At 36.9% G+C, this 13,070-nt stretch overlaps 1 protein-coding gene across 4 annotated transcripts in view; it reads left to right on the top strand.

Moving 5' to 3' along the window:
• Window positions 1–13,070, top strand: part of SRSF11 (serine and arginine rich splicing factor 11) — a 42,727-nt gene that overhangs the window by 237 nt on the left and 29,420 nt on the right. The window contains exon 1 of one of the 4 annotated variants that reach the window (XM_059137332.1): window positions 12,927–12,993. The exons of the other annotated variants lie outside the window; for them this stretch is intronic. The gene's annotated coding sequence lies outside the window, so the exon portion shown is untranslated. Of the gene's footprint in view, window positions 1–12,926; window positions 12,994–13,070 lie in introns of those variants that run through there. 4 annotated transcript variants of the gene reach the window in all.

The following is a 13,070-nucleotide window of genomic DNA, read 5'->3' on the forward strand; positions in this document are numbered from 1 at the left end:
GGCAGGGTAACCTTCTCTCCTCGCTTGGTCTGAACGTGGGCCTTGACTAAAACTTGAGACCTGGGCGCGGTCTGAAGCCTCTGCGGACCCTAGTGTGTGTTTGTCGCTTCTGGAGGTGGTGCGGGGACCTTCGTCCGGTGTAACAAATAAAACAGATTTCGGTTCTTCGCGCGTACACCCGGACTCCCTAGAATTAGTTCGACTTGCCTGCTGTTGTATTTAGTTTGTAGCCCAGCATAGGAGGGAGTGTGAGATGGAAGGGCTGGCATCGGAGGAGAAAAAAGAAAGCTTAATGATGAATGTTCTCTCCGCTATAGTGACAGTTTACAGAGACAGGTGGAGATGCAAACTTCAGTGCAGCGAAAACAGCTTGGACTGTGAAGCCCAAATGTGAGTTCGAATTCCAGCTGCTTCTGTATCTGACCAGCCACGTGACTAACTTTAGGAGTTGATTCGGCCGTTTTTAAAGCTTACTTATTTTTCGTGAATTTAGGGGTAATTCCTATCTCATTTGTTTGTTTTGTTTTGTTTTAATAAGTGAAGATAGAGCTTTAAATATTGAGTGCTTCGTGAGGAAAGGGGCTCCAGGATAGAAAATGAAAATTTTGTTCAGTATTGTCGGTATTCCTGGATAGTTAGTTTCTGTCTGAAATGTACACCTGTATTGATTCATTCAACAAATAATTAGGAACTCATCATCTTCTGTACTGTGTTGAAGTGATTCTGTTTCAGAAGCATATACCGGGAAATATGCTCCTAATCTTCCATTAACTTGGGGATCAGTAGGATAGGATGATGGCCCACTGACAAACTCAGCAGAGTTTTGCCTGAGTCCAGGTTCTTGCTACCTGTAAAATTCGGTTTTTAACCCCCTCTCGTTTTTACTTCTTGGTTCTATAGAGTTCTTTACACTAAAAATGAATAGCAGAAAAGTACCAGTAGTTATACTACCAAGCAAGAAGAGTGGATTTTAACACAAGGACCCTAGTTTTTGCAAGGCCACTAATAGGCCTCCTTCCCACCCCAAGTTTATCTTGACAGTAATGATTATTGTCACCTTCCTGAGCTGTAAGTGACAGCTGTAAGCGACAAGCTCAGTGCTGATAATACCTCCTTAGCTATCTCTTATTCAGCACAATAACCAATTTTGCAGGTGAAAAAATTGAGGCTGAAAGGGATTAAGGAACTTGCTGAATCAAAGTCACAATTTTCTGTAAGTGATTTAGGCAAGAATATGAACCTAGGTCTCCAAAGTGTTGTTAATCATGATTTACCTATTGGCTCTTACTTCATCATTTTCAGTGCCTTATTCCTAGAACCACTTTAAGGGACACTTCAGCTATGCTTTAAAAGAGGGGCTTTTTTGGGTTTTTTTAGAGAAAAAACTTTTCCTCTTTTGTAGGACACAACAGCCTACCTTTGGAGGAGGAACTGCTCAAGTATAAAAGTTTACAGTAGCCACCTCTCCCCCATCATTGATTCTTTTTTTAGTTCAATATTTTTAAAAATAACGTGCAAGGTATAATATTTTCATTTATTGTGCTTCTACTTGAAGTTAAATATTTTGTATCGGCATGTAATTTTAGTAAACATTGCTGTATTTTGTATAAGAGATGCATAATTCTGTTTAATGGCAAAAGAATTCTGAAGATCCAAGTGACTGTATACTTGTGGTAAACTTCGATAGATACACACTGACATATATAAAAAATTTTACTAGTATATATCCATAGTACATTGTATATACCTGTGTAGCAAATACAGATTAAGCAACTTGAATTGAGCTTCTTTAATGAGAGAGTATAGTTATATATACTTATATTTGTGGGACTTAACACTTTGTATCAATTTTATTACTTTAGGAAGAATCCATTGCAGACAAAAAACCCAACCCTTTTTTAAGTTGAGCATAGCAAAAATACTTGCTTTTAAAAAAAAATGGAGTTTTCAGGGGCGCCTGGGTGGCTCAATGGGTTAAGCCTCTGCCTTCGGCTCAGGTCATGATCTCAGGGTCCTGGGATCGAGCCCCACATGGGGCTCTCTGCTCAGCAGGGAGCCTGCTTGCCCTGCACTCCGTGCCTGCCTCCCTACCTACCTGTGATCTCTGTCAAATAAATAAATAAAATCTTTTAAAAAATGGATTTTTGAAATAACATGAAGTGGATGACTCCTGTGCAGTGACTGGAGTCTACTGTGTAATTACCTTTTGTAACAGAATTTGCCTAGCTACAATTTATTATATTCATTTTGTTAAAGTAATGAAAGGTTTCCCTGGTCTATCTTCTTTGCCAAATTTAAAAAAAAAAAAAAAAAAAGTGAAAAAAGGAAAAAATATATGAGCCTAAGAATTACATCAGCCAAAAAATGCTGTTCTGTTTCATAACGGAAACTATTGTCAAAGTAAGATAGAGTGGCTTACCTCTACCATTACAATTTAATAAGACATTTTCAAACATGTCCGTATTACTCTTAAGAACATTGCTATGTGGGGTACCTGGGTGGCTCAGTGGGTTAAGCCTCTGCCTTCAGCTCAGGTCATGATCCCAGGGTCCTGGGATTGAGCCCCACATCTGGCTCTCTGCTCAGCAAGGAGCCTGCTTCCCTGCCTCTCTGCCTACTTGTGATCTCTCTCTTTATCTAAAAAAAAAAAAAAAAAATTTTTTTAAATAAAATCTTTAAAAAAAAAAGAACATTGCTACATGTTAGATTTTTTTCAAAACTGGAAAGTACAGTTAGGATAGATTTATATAGGCAAATGGAGAAACTGTAGTAAAGAAAACTGGCATTAACGTGTGCAAAATTTCTAAGCACATTTATTTTAAAAATGTTTTCAACGAATAGCAAAGTGAATTTGCTTTGCAGACATTTCTAGAAGTTTCATTTTGTGTAATTTAAATGTAGATATAGCCTATTTTGAATTAGTATTATGTTTATCTTTCATAATGTTGCCTAATCAGTAGGAACTGCTATTTTATGGTTGTTATTTATTGAGAGAACATTCATTTTTTAACATTGTCATTATTGATTGAACCTAACCTTGCTTATTAATGTTTTTTGAGTTGAATTTTTTACATTGTCATATACTTACTATTTAAAGTTTTCTCTCTGTTTGTCCTTATATCAATAAGTTGTTTTAAGTGATTAAAATCGAGAGCAAAATTATGTCGGACGGGGCTCTCCATGTTTTAAGTATTCAACTTTTCAGGTATTTGTTACATGTCTCTTAGTTTCCTTTAAAAATTTCATTTGCAGTTTCATATGTTTTCCATTCATGCTCTAACTACCAACTTTTAAAAGTAGTCAGTAGGAAACATTCTATACTATTTCTCATATGACTCCATACAGAATCTGATTAAGACTCTTTCTGGGGCACTGGGGTGGCTCAGTCGTTAAGCATCTGCCTTTGATGCAGGTCATGATCTCAGGGTCCTGGGACTGAGCCCCTCATCCAGCTCTCTGCTCAGCAGGAAGCCTGCTTCTCCCTCTCCCCGGCTTCTGCTTCCTCTCCGTCTTTCTGTCAAATAAATAAATAAAATCTTAAAAAAAAAGATTGCCTGGATGGCTCAGTCAGTTAAGGGCTTAGGTCAGTTGGGCTTAGGTCATGATCCCGGAGTCCTGGGATGAAGCCCCACATCAGGCTCCAGGCTCAGTGGGGAGACTACTTCTCCCTCTCACTCTACTCCTCCCCCTAGTGCGCTCTCTCTCTCTCTCTCAAATAAATAAAATCTTTTAAAAAAAGAGAAAAAAGACGTCTCTTTCCCTCCCTTCCCCGTAAAATAAATAGGTAAGTATTTTTAAAAATAAAAATAGAATAAAATAAAAAGTCTTCTACATGCTAGTGTTTAACCTCTGGAGAACAGTGGAGGAACTAGTTTAAAAACATATTTTTTTTTAAAGATTTTATTTATTTATTTGACAGAGAGAGATCACAAGTAGGCAGAGAGGCAGGTAGAGAGAAAGAGAGAGGAGGAAGCAGGCTCCCTGCTGAGCAGAGAGCCCGATGTGGGACTCGATCCCAGATCATGACCTGAGCCGAAGGCAGCAGCTTAACCCACTGAGCCACCCAGGCGCCCTAAAAACATATTTTTAAAATCATAATTATTATTAGTTTTATTTTTTGGTTTATTTTCTTTCCATTGAAGGGGGAAAAAAGCTGAAATGGGTGGTTATAGAGCCTTCTTTTTATGTCTTTAAATAAATGTTTATTGTCTTTTCTAAAATCATCTGAGAATGTTTCCCACTATTCCCAGTGATTCCCACTCCTAACCTTTGAAAGGTATTTTCTTGCTCATTTTTCCAAGAGCAAAGTTTCTCTGACTGAAATATTAATTTTATAGGGTTTTGGAATTTGCCTGCTTTAAAGTAGTAAAGTAATATGGGAGAAAATTATGGCACCAAATCCTACAGTGTACTTCATATCATTGTCTTTGTGTTAATACATACAAAACAACTAACAAATAAATCTGTTTAAAAATTGATTTTAATTAAAATTCACTGTTTCAAAATTTGACTTTATATCACTCCCTGCTGATAATTTTGTTCTATTGGATTCGGCTTACAACTTCATTTGCTCAATACTTCAAAAAGAGAAAGATCATATGATTATACATTGCAAATATTGTTCTGTAGCAACAAAGTCCCCCAACTGTTTCATTTTTTTAAAGATTTTATGTATTTATTTGACAAAGTGAGACACAGCGAGAGAGAGAAGACACAAGCAGGGGAGTGAGAGAGGGAGAAGCAAACTCCCAGCTTAGCAGGGAGTCCAGTGCAGGCTCATCCCAGGACCTTAGGATCATGTTCTTGCTGAGCCAAAGGCCGCACTTCACCAACTGAGTCACCCAAGTGCCCCTCCCCAACTGTTTTAATAAGATAATATGAGGATCACTGAGACTTTATTCTTAGTGTCAACTTAGGTTGATAAGAGGAGAATATAAGAATAATTTGATAGTTGATGATCACAATCAATATATTTTTACTTAAAAATTTGATACTCAAATTTGAAAGCAGACTATACTTACAGTTGCAATCAAATTAAATCTAGTTTAACTTTCAGAGTAACTTCAAGACTGTCCAGAGGTTTTTTTTCCACATTAGTTTTCTTCCCCATCACTTAAAATATCACAGTTGCATATACTTAACATGAAAGGTACCATCATTGGGATGGTGAAATACTAGTGAACATTTAAATATGTGGTCCTTACAGGGCAAATCTGTGAACCCAGTTTGTTCTTCATCTTTCTAGAGATACATGTTTTGCTCCTGTCGCTGAATTTATTTACTGTTAATACAGCTTTGATTATTTTCCACTTTAGAGATTCTGGCCTTTTTTGCCTTTAATTCGTTTCCTAGAAAGTTACCTTCCCACCGTCTCTTCCTTCCAAAATAATTATTTGATCAACATCTCTACGTGTTTTAGACCTCAGTGTGAGCTACTTCCAGCTCATAGTTCATAGCTTCAGGTGACTGGGGTGGCGACTGGGAGAAAGCATTATTTTCTTCAGCTTTATCATTTGTCAGAAATTAGATCGTCAAGTGTACTTAGTAACATTTTCCCTTTTTTTTTTTTCCCATGCCTTGGTCGTTTGATGGTCTATTGCTCTGACCCATGTCACAGTACTTTTAAGATTAATCAAGTATATATGCAGTTGCTTATGACTTTTGAAAATAAGAATAATAATCTTGTTCTAAAAATGTAGAAAAGTAATTGAAACCTTCCTAGGAAGATTTTTCCATGGAACATTTGTAGCTTTTTATTGTTTTGGGGGAGGATTTTTTGTTTTGTTTTGTTTGTTTGTTTTAGAGAGAGAGAGAAATGAGGGAGAGGGGAGAGAAAGAGAGAGCGTCTTAAGCAGACTCTATCCCAGTGCAGAGCCCAGCCCAACAGGGGCTCCATCTCACTACCCTGAGATCATGACAGGAGCCAAAATCAAGAGTTGGACACCTAACCAACTGAGCCAACCAGGCAACCCTGGGTAGTTACATTTTATCAAAAAAAGAATGTTTGGGGGGTGCCTGGGTGCCTCAGATGGTTAAGCACCTGCCTTTGGCTCTGGTCATGATCTCTAAGTCCTGGGATTGAGCCCCATGTGAGGCTCCCTGTTCAGCAGAGTTCACTACTCCCATTCCCTCTGCCCCTTCCCTGCTCATGCTCTCTCTCAAATGAATAAATAAAATATTTAAAAAAAAATAAAAAGGAGTGTTTTGCCACCATCTATCTGTGCATACTATCGGTAAATTTCCTGCTTTAGGATCAAAAATGAATATGAAAATTTGAAATCTGTTGGTGTTATGTTTCAGTTGCAGCAGCCTCTTAAAGAAAAGGCATGTAATAAGTGTGTTTTGCCTGTTGACTACCACTTAACAGTTTACAAAGTATTTTCTCGTTTGACAGTAATGCTCTAAGGTAAGACATTAAAAAGATAAGGAAGTTGGGGCGCCTGGGTGGCTCAGTGGGTTAGGCCACTGCCTTCGGCTCGGGTCATGATCTCGGGGTCCTGGGATCGAGTCCCGCATCGGGCTCTCTGCTCGGTGGGGAGCCTGCTTCCCTCTCTCTCTCTCTGCCTGCCTCTCCATCTACTTGTGATTTCTCTCTGTCAAATAAATAAATAAATAAATAAAGATAAGGAAGTTGAACAAAGACTTTCCTGTAATGGTATATACCATTTTTTGAGCGCCTGTGTGCTGGACACAGTGCTAGGTACTTCATATCCATAATGTTTCTGATCTTAAAATCTCATACCTTTGTCTTCGTTTTTCACATAAGGGAATTGGGGTTCATGTGGCTAATTATAGTCAGCACCTCTTATAGTGGTTGAGAACATGCACAGAGGAGTGAAATGGGGGATTTGCACTTTTTTTGCACTTAGAGTTTGAATATTTAACATTTTGCATTTATTACTTTATAATTTAAAAATATGCCATAAAGCCTATATTAAAATGTAGGATCTTAAGAAACTCTTCTCACTATGAATATTAGCTCTTCTGATTCTTCTTTCACAAGAATGATGTCCAAGGCACAGTACCAGCCTTGATTAGAGGGATGGTGTAAAATGGAACCCAGTTGAGGAAACCATTCATTTTTCAAAATGAAAGACTTAATTTGTAGAGTAAGGATAATGATAGAAGTTAATATTCATCTTTTCTAAGCATTTGTATTAGTATTTTCATCCTCATAATAACCTAGTGAGGTGAACATTATTATCATCCTCATTTTTCAGATGAGAAATTCAAAGCACAAAGTAATGAGCCAGAGCTCGCAATTATTTTAATTGGTGGTAGAGCCCCTTTCATATGACTCTAGGCCTGCATTTTTAATCACTATAATACCTTTTAAGTGTTGTGAGGATTAAAAGCCATTTTAAAAGCATTCAGTTAGTGTAGATCTTCTCGTTACTGAGTTGAGTACACTTCTTTTTTACCAGTTTTATCAAACTTTAGAAATAATTTTCCACCATAGGAAAAAAAGGTTAAAATGGTACAAATGTCTAATTCCTTCATTAGGGAAAACTATTTAATGTTAGAATGCTTGAAACTCTTTACTTAGAATAAAGATACAACTCTACTGGAGATATTTGTATATATCTATATCTAATCTATATAATATAGATATATATACAATATAAATAAATATATAATATATGTAAATATAAGTATAATATAAATATATTATATAGATATAGATTTCTTTTTAAAAGATTGTGAAACAGTCCCTCAAAGGAATGGCCTTTTCTCAGTTAAGGCTCCAAAAGAATCTTAATATAACATAGAGGAAAGTATTGAGTAGTCAGTATCTGGAGCTTCTTCATCCAGATACTTATTTTGACCCTTTCAATCCAAAAACCAAACAAATCTGTACAAATTTTGATTTTTCCAAGTAATGCATATGCGTTATAGCTGAGAATACTGTACCTATGTATGTAGGCAACAGTATTTTAATGTTCCTGCTGCCACTTTTTCCCTCTATGTTAATTTTCAAGGTATTCACAGACCATTTAAAAATGGTCATTTAAAAATACAAATTTTTTTGCTATTCATAGATAATACAAATCAGACAATATAAAACTAGTATTTGGAAATAAATTTAAGTAGACTTTTATTTCTGTTCTAGTGTCTGTGTCCATCTGCCCATCTATCACTTCCCTAATGCCAACTCATCCTGTATCCTCTTCCCTTCATTTAGATAGAGGGAAAAAAGGGGAGCATGAGCTTTACAATTTAATATTAAAATAGACATTAATGTTTATAGAAGTGTCTAATTTATGGAATTAGAAATAAAATAGAAACACAGTTACTTGATATATAGAATTAGAAATTCAAATTAGGATAGATCTGCAGATAAATTTTTTTAAAGTTGAGGATTTGTAAGCCACAGTTTATTTCCCAGTCTTTTGTATGCTTTCTATGGCCCTAGAGGAAAAAAGATATAGCCAAATACTTTGAGAGATTACCTCAACCATATTTCCTTATAAATCTGATAAATGCATTCATGTCTTCATTCAGTAAGCCTTTCCTGAGTATACTATGTGAGTGACGCATTTGTGAAGTTTTTAGCATATTGATAATAATAAGTTTTATCAAATACTCTGTATGTTGTTGGGCATGAGGAAACACAAGTCTAATATATCAGTCTTCCCTGTCCTCAAAAAAGTGTATTTGCAAGAGAAGAATTGCTGCATAACAACTAATTTGATTGAAGTCCCATTGCGTTTCAGATTTGCAAAATTGTGTCAATTAGGGGAACTCATTTCTTCTATCAGTGTGCACAAAGGTGGCTAACAAAACAGGTGACTTGATTTATGCAACTGGGAACATGGTATCTAGGGGTAGAGTGATTATACATACACATATACTATATTCTATTCTACTATATAGAATACTATATTCTATACGCATATACTATATTCTATGACAGGTTACTTTTTTGCTTTGGATTAGAAATAGCATTAACCCTTGGTAAGACTGGTAATATTTATCATTCAAATATAGCTGGAGGCCTTCCTAGTCCACTTCCAAAGATAAGCTATGACCCTTCCCTTTTCATATTTCTTTCACTTCACTTTCCATATGATACTGACAGGATCTCCTTGTAAGTCTCCCTCTGAAATATAAACTGGAAAGCATTCATTCAATAAAGAATGGTCTTCCAAATTTTCTTGAAAGTTTCAAACTTACTTGTACCCTTAAGACCTTTTATAATTTACTGTTTCCTCTGTTTTGGATTGCTCTTCCCCTAGAAATTCAAATGACTTGCTTCCTCCTTTTATTAAAGTCTCAGCTCAATAACACATTCTCTCCTGTCTTTTATCCTGGTTCATTTTCATGACAAAACATTACTCCTGTACATGTTGCGTATGTTTGTTGAAAGTTTGCCATACTGAAGTTACGGGAGATCAAGGACATTGCCAATCTTTTTCTGCTGTATTCCTAATGTCTAGGAAAATCCCAGATCTTACCAGGTGCATAACATTTAGGGAATTTTCAAGTTTTTTAACAACCTCATACGACACTGAGGTTAAAGTACAAGTATGATACTCATCTCCAGATTCTGTATTTCTTATAGTTATGTTTAATCAGGAGCCTAAACAAATCCGAAGTGATTTAAAACTACTGTAGTTTGGATATATTTGTTTTTGCTTTTATGTATTTGTCTTTAGTTATTTCTATAGGCAACAGACAATAATAATTCAAGGTAGTAGTAATTATTTAAATTATTTATTAGACCTAGAAGGATTTTCAGAATTATGATTAAGTTCCTGAGTGAAGTAGATTCTCAGAAGTGAAGTAAAATTTCTTCAGATCACACTTAATAAATGACAGGGTAGTATTCTAAGCCACTCTCTTGGCTCCAAGCCTACTATTTTTTCCACCTGCCAGATGAGTTGAAAGTAAAATATTCAAAAATTCTATTAGATAAGACTCTTTTTTGCCAATTGTTTCTCCACTTGGAGGCACCATCTATAGCCATATTCAGTAAGTTATACATAAACTAGTTTCTGATGATTTAAAAGATTTTATCTTATCACAAAACTCTTTCTTGTTTTGAAAATGTAATTTTAACTATGAATATGTCAAATACATGTAGAATAATATAAAAGATTTCTTTGTATCCACCAATAAAGAATAAAAAGATGCTAACATTTAAAAAAAAAAAAAAAAGGCAGAATGAACCCCACCTTTGTGTTGTCTTTTTATTGTAGAACACTGTAGCATGTTTGGCACATGGTAGGCATTTCTAGTAGGTATGGAACTTGTCAAATGACAAACAAGAGAAAACAAATTAGTAGTGAATTTGATGTCCTTTATTACAGGGAAGACAGTCCTTGGATTTGGGGATTACAGTGCCTTACAAGCCGATGAACACTCTTCCCAAAAGGTTTCAGACAAGAGCATGTTTTAGAGAACATTAGGAGAGACAGCACAGAGATAGGGTATGGTTGGCCAGGAGATTGAGGTATTTCTTTATAAAGCTAGCAATCCAGGGCTCCTGGGTGGCTCAGTTGGTTATATGTCTGCCTTCAGCTCAGGCCATGATCCCAGAGTCCTAGGATCAGCCATTCATGGGCCTTCCTGCAGCCCCTGCCCCCACACCCCACACCCCCGCCCCCGCTTTGCTTGTCTCTTGCCTTCATGTTCTCTCTCTCTCAAATAAATAAATAAATAATCTTTTAAAAAAAAAAAGGTAAAGCTAGTAGGTACTGTTCTCTAGGTAAGGTAAGTAAAGCTGAGTTAGAGGATTGTGATTAATCTATGTTGGGTTTCTTTCTTTTTTTTTTTTTTTTAAGATTTTATTTATTTGTCAGAGAGAGAGAGGGAGAGAGAGCGAACACAGGCAGACAGAATGTTGGGTTTCTTGATAGGTGTTTCCCATAACTGCAGAATGACTTAGATTTGTGACATGGGCCAGGCCATTAGGGCAGCCTCCCATTTTGTGGCTCCTGGTACAAATTAACTTTCTCAAATTAAGAATCTACAGTTGTCAGTTACATGTGTTTGATTCAAAATGAGAAGATAAATGATTTTGCATTTTTTATATTCACAGATAAACATTAATGAGTGACATGCCATTTGTTGTAATATGTAATTTTCCTGAGGCTTGCATTCAACAAACCTATCCCTTGTTTTTATAACAACTAGCAGAAGTGACTTAGCCAGTTAGTAAACCTAGCTAACTGCCTCTACATCGAGGTTTTGATAACTTTGTGTCTAATCTCTCACAAATCACACTCTTCGTTATTCCATAGATGTATTTACTAACAAAAATATTCTTGTAAGGCCTCAGGCTTTAGCCTCCAAAATATTCAGGGGCATGTAAGATATTTAACAATTGTCTTAGAATAAATAACTCTGTCATTAAGGCATATTTATTCATGGGCACCTGGGTGGCTCAGTGGGTTGGGCCGCTGCCTTCGGCTCAGGTCATGATCTCGGGCCCTGGGATTAGTCCTGCATCCTGCTCTCTGCTCGGCGGGGGGCCTGCTTCTCTCTCTCTCTCTCTCTCTCTCTCTCTCTGCCTGCCTCTCCATCTACTTGTGATTTCTCTCTGTCAAATAAATAAATAAAATCTTTTAAAAAAAAAAGGCACGTTTATTCATGTGTTTAACACATTTATTGGACATTTACTATGTGATAGACATTGCACTAAGTCTTAAACTGACCCAGAAAATTCAACCACTTTGGGAGAGGATAAATGTTAATATAACAAGTATAGTATGTAAGGTGCCTGGGTGACTCAGTAGGTTAATCCTCTGCCTTCAGCTCAGGTCACGATCTCAGGGTCCTGGGATCGAGCCCCACATCAGGCTTTCTGCTGCTTGGTGAGGGAGCCTGCTCCTCGCTGTCTCTGCCTGCCTGTCTACCATGATCTCTCTCTGTAAAATAAATAAAATCTTAAAAAAATAAAATAAAAGTAGAGTATGTATATTTTCGGTTGTTGAGCAGAGAAGAAAGAGGAAGCCCTAATTCTACTTGCAGAAGTTGTGGCAGTGAAGGCAGGCCCCAAACAGAGCATGGTAGTTAGAAAAAAATGAAGCCTGGTCATTAGTAATTTATATAAGGGCACAGTGAGATTAAAGATTTTGTCATGTTTGGAAAACTGCAAGTCTTTGTATAACATTGGATGAAAATAGAGTAGTTCAAATGAGGTTGAAAAATTAAGACAGTTTTTTTATAGTCAAAGCTTCAAAATTATTTTAAGCAAGAATATGCATGTAAATCAAATTTTTCTGTAGGAATTTCAGATCATATACATGAATATATTTATGTATCGTAAAGCATGCTTTAAAAAAAAAAAAGTTTGTGAAATAAGATTTGCTTATTAAGCACTAGTAAGTATAACGCTAAATCTTTTTTCAAGGTTTTAGTGACCAAACAAATTGGTTACAAATTTAATGTTGCTGGGGCGTCTGGGTGGTCCTGTCGGTTAAGCGTCCGCCTTTGCCTCAGGAAATGATCTGAGTCCTGGGAGCAACCCTCACAGCAGGGAGCCTGCTTCTCCCTCTGTCTGCTGCTTCCCCTGCTTCTACTCTTTTTCTGTCAAATAAAATCTTTAAAATGTTTTTTAATGTTACCAAATGTGTATATAGTAAAGGTCTATAAAATTTTATAGTGATGGGGAGGAAAATTTTGGTTGCTAGGGTGGAAATTTCCTTAGTAATAACTGGACAGATCTGTAGATGATGTTGTGTGAAGAAATAAATTTGGAGGACATTTCTAGTAAGAATAGTTGGTAAGTGTACTTTTTTTTTTTTTTTGCAAAAGAGTTAATGTTTGTTTCATAAAAAGTTAATGCGTTCCACTTATTTCTTCAAAAAAAAAGTGGGGGGGGTTGCGAAAGAGGTGACGACTTCCATTAGACCTCGGTGCCTCTCGAGTTTCTCTGGCTGCAGGCGAGGCTGGTTGGGCCTGCGCGGGGCGGAGCCGACGGTGACGCGCCCATGCGCCGCAAGGCATTGTGGGGAGCTCGGGCCCGCGAGTGAGGTGGTTGGAAGCGAGGTGGGGGCGGCCGTTTGTTTTCTCGTGGTCTCGAACTCGCGCGTTCTCATCTCCCCCCGCCCCCCTCTCCCGACAAG

Source organism: Mustela lutreola, chromosome 10 (assembly GCF_030435805.1).
Source record: "Mustela lutreola isolate mMusLut2 chromosome 10, mMusLut2.pri, whole genome shotgun sequence".
Classification (NCBI taxonomy): domain Eukaryota; kingdom Metazoa; phylum Chordata; class Mammalia; order Carnivora; family Mustelidae; genus Mustela; species Mustela lutreola.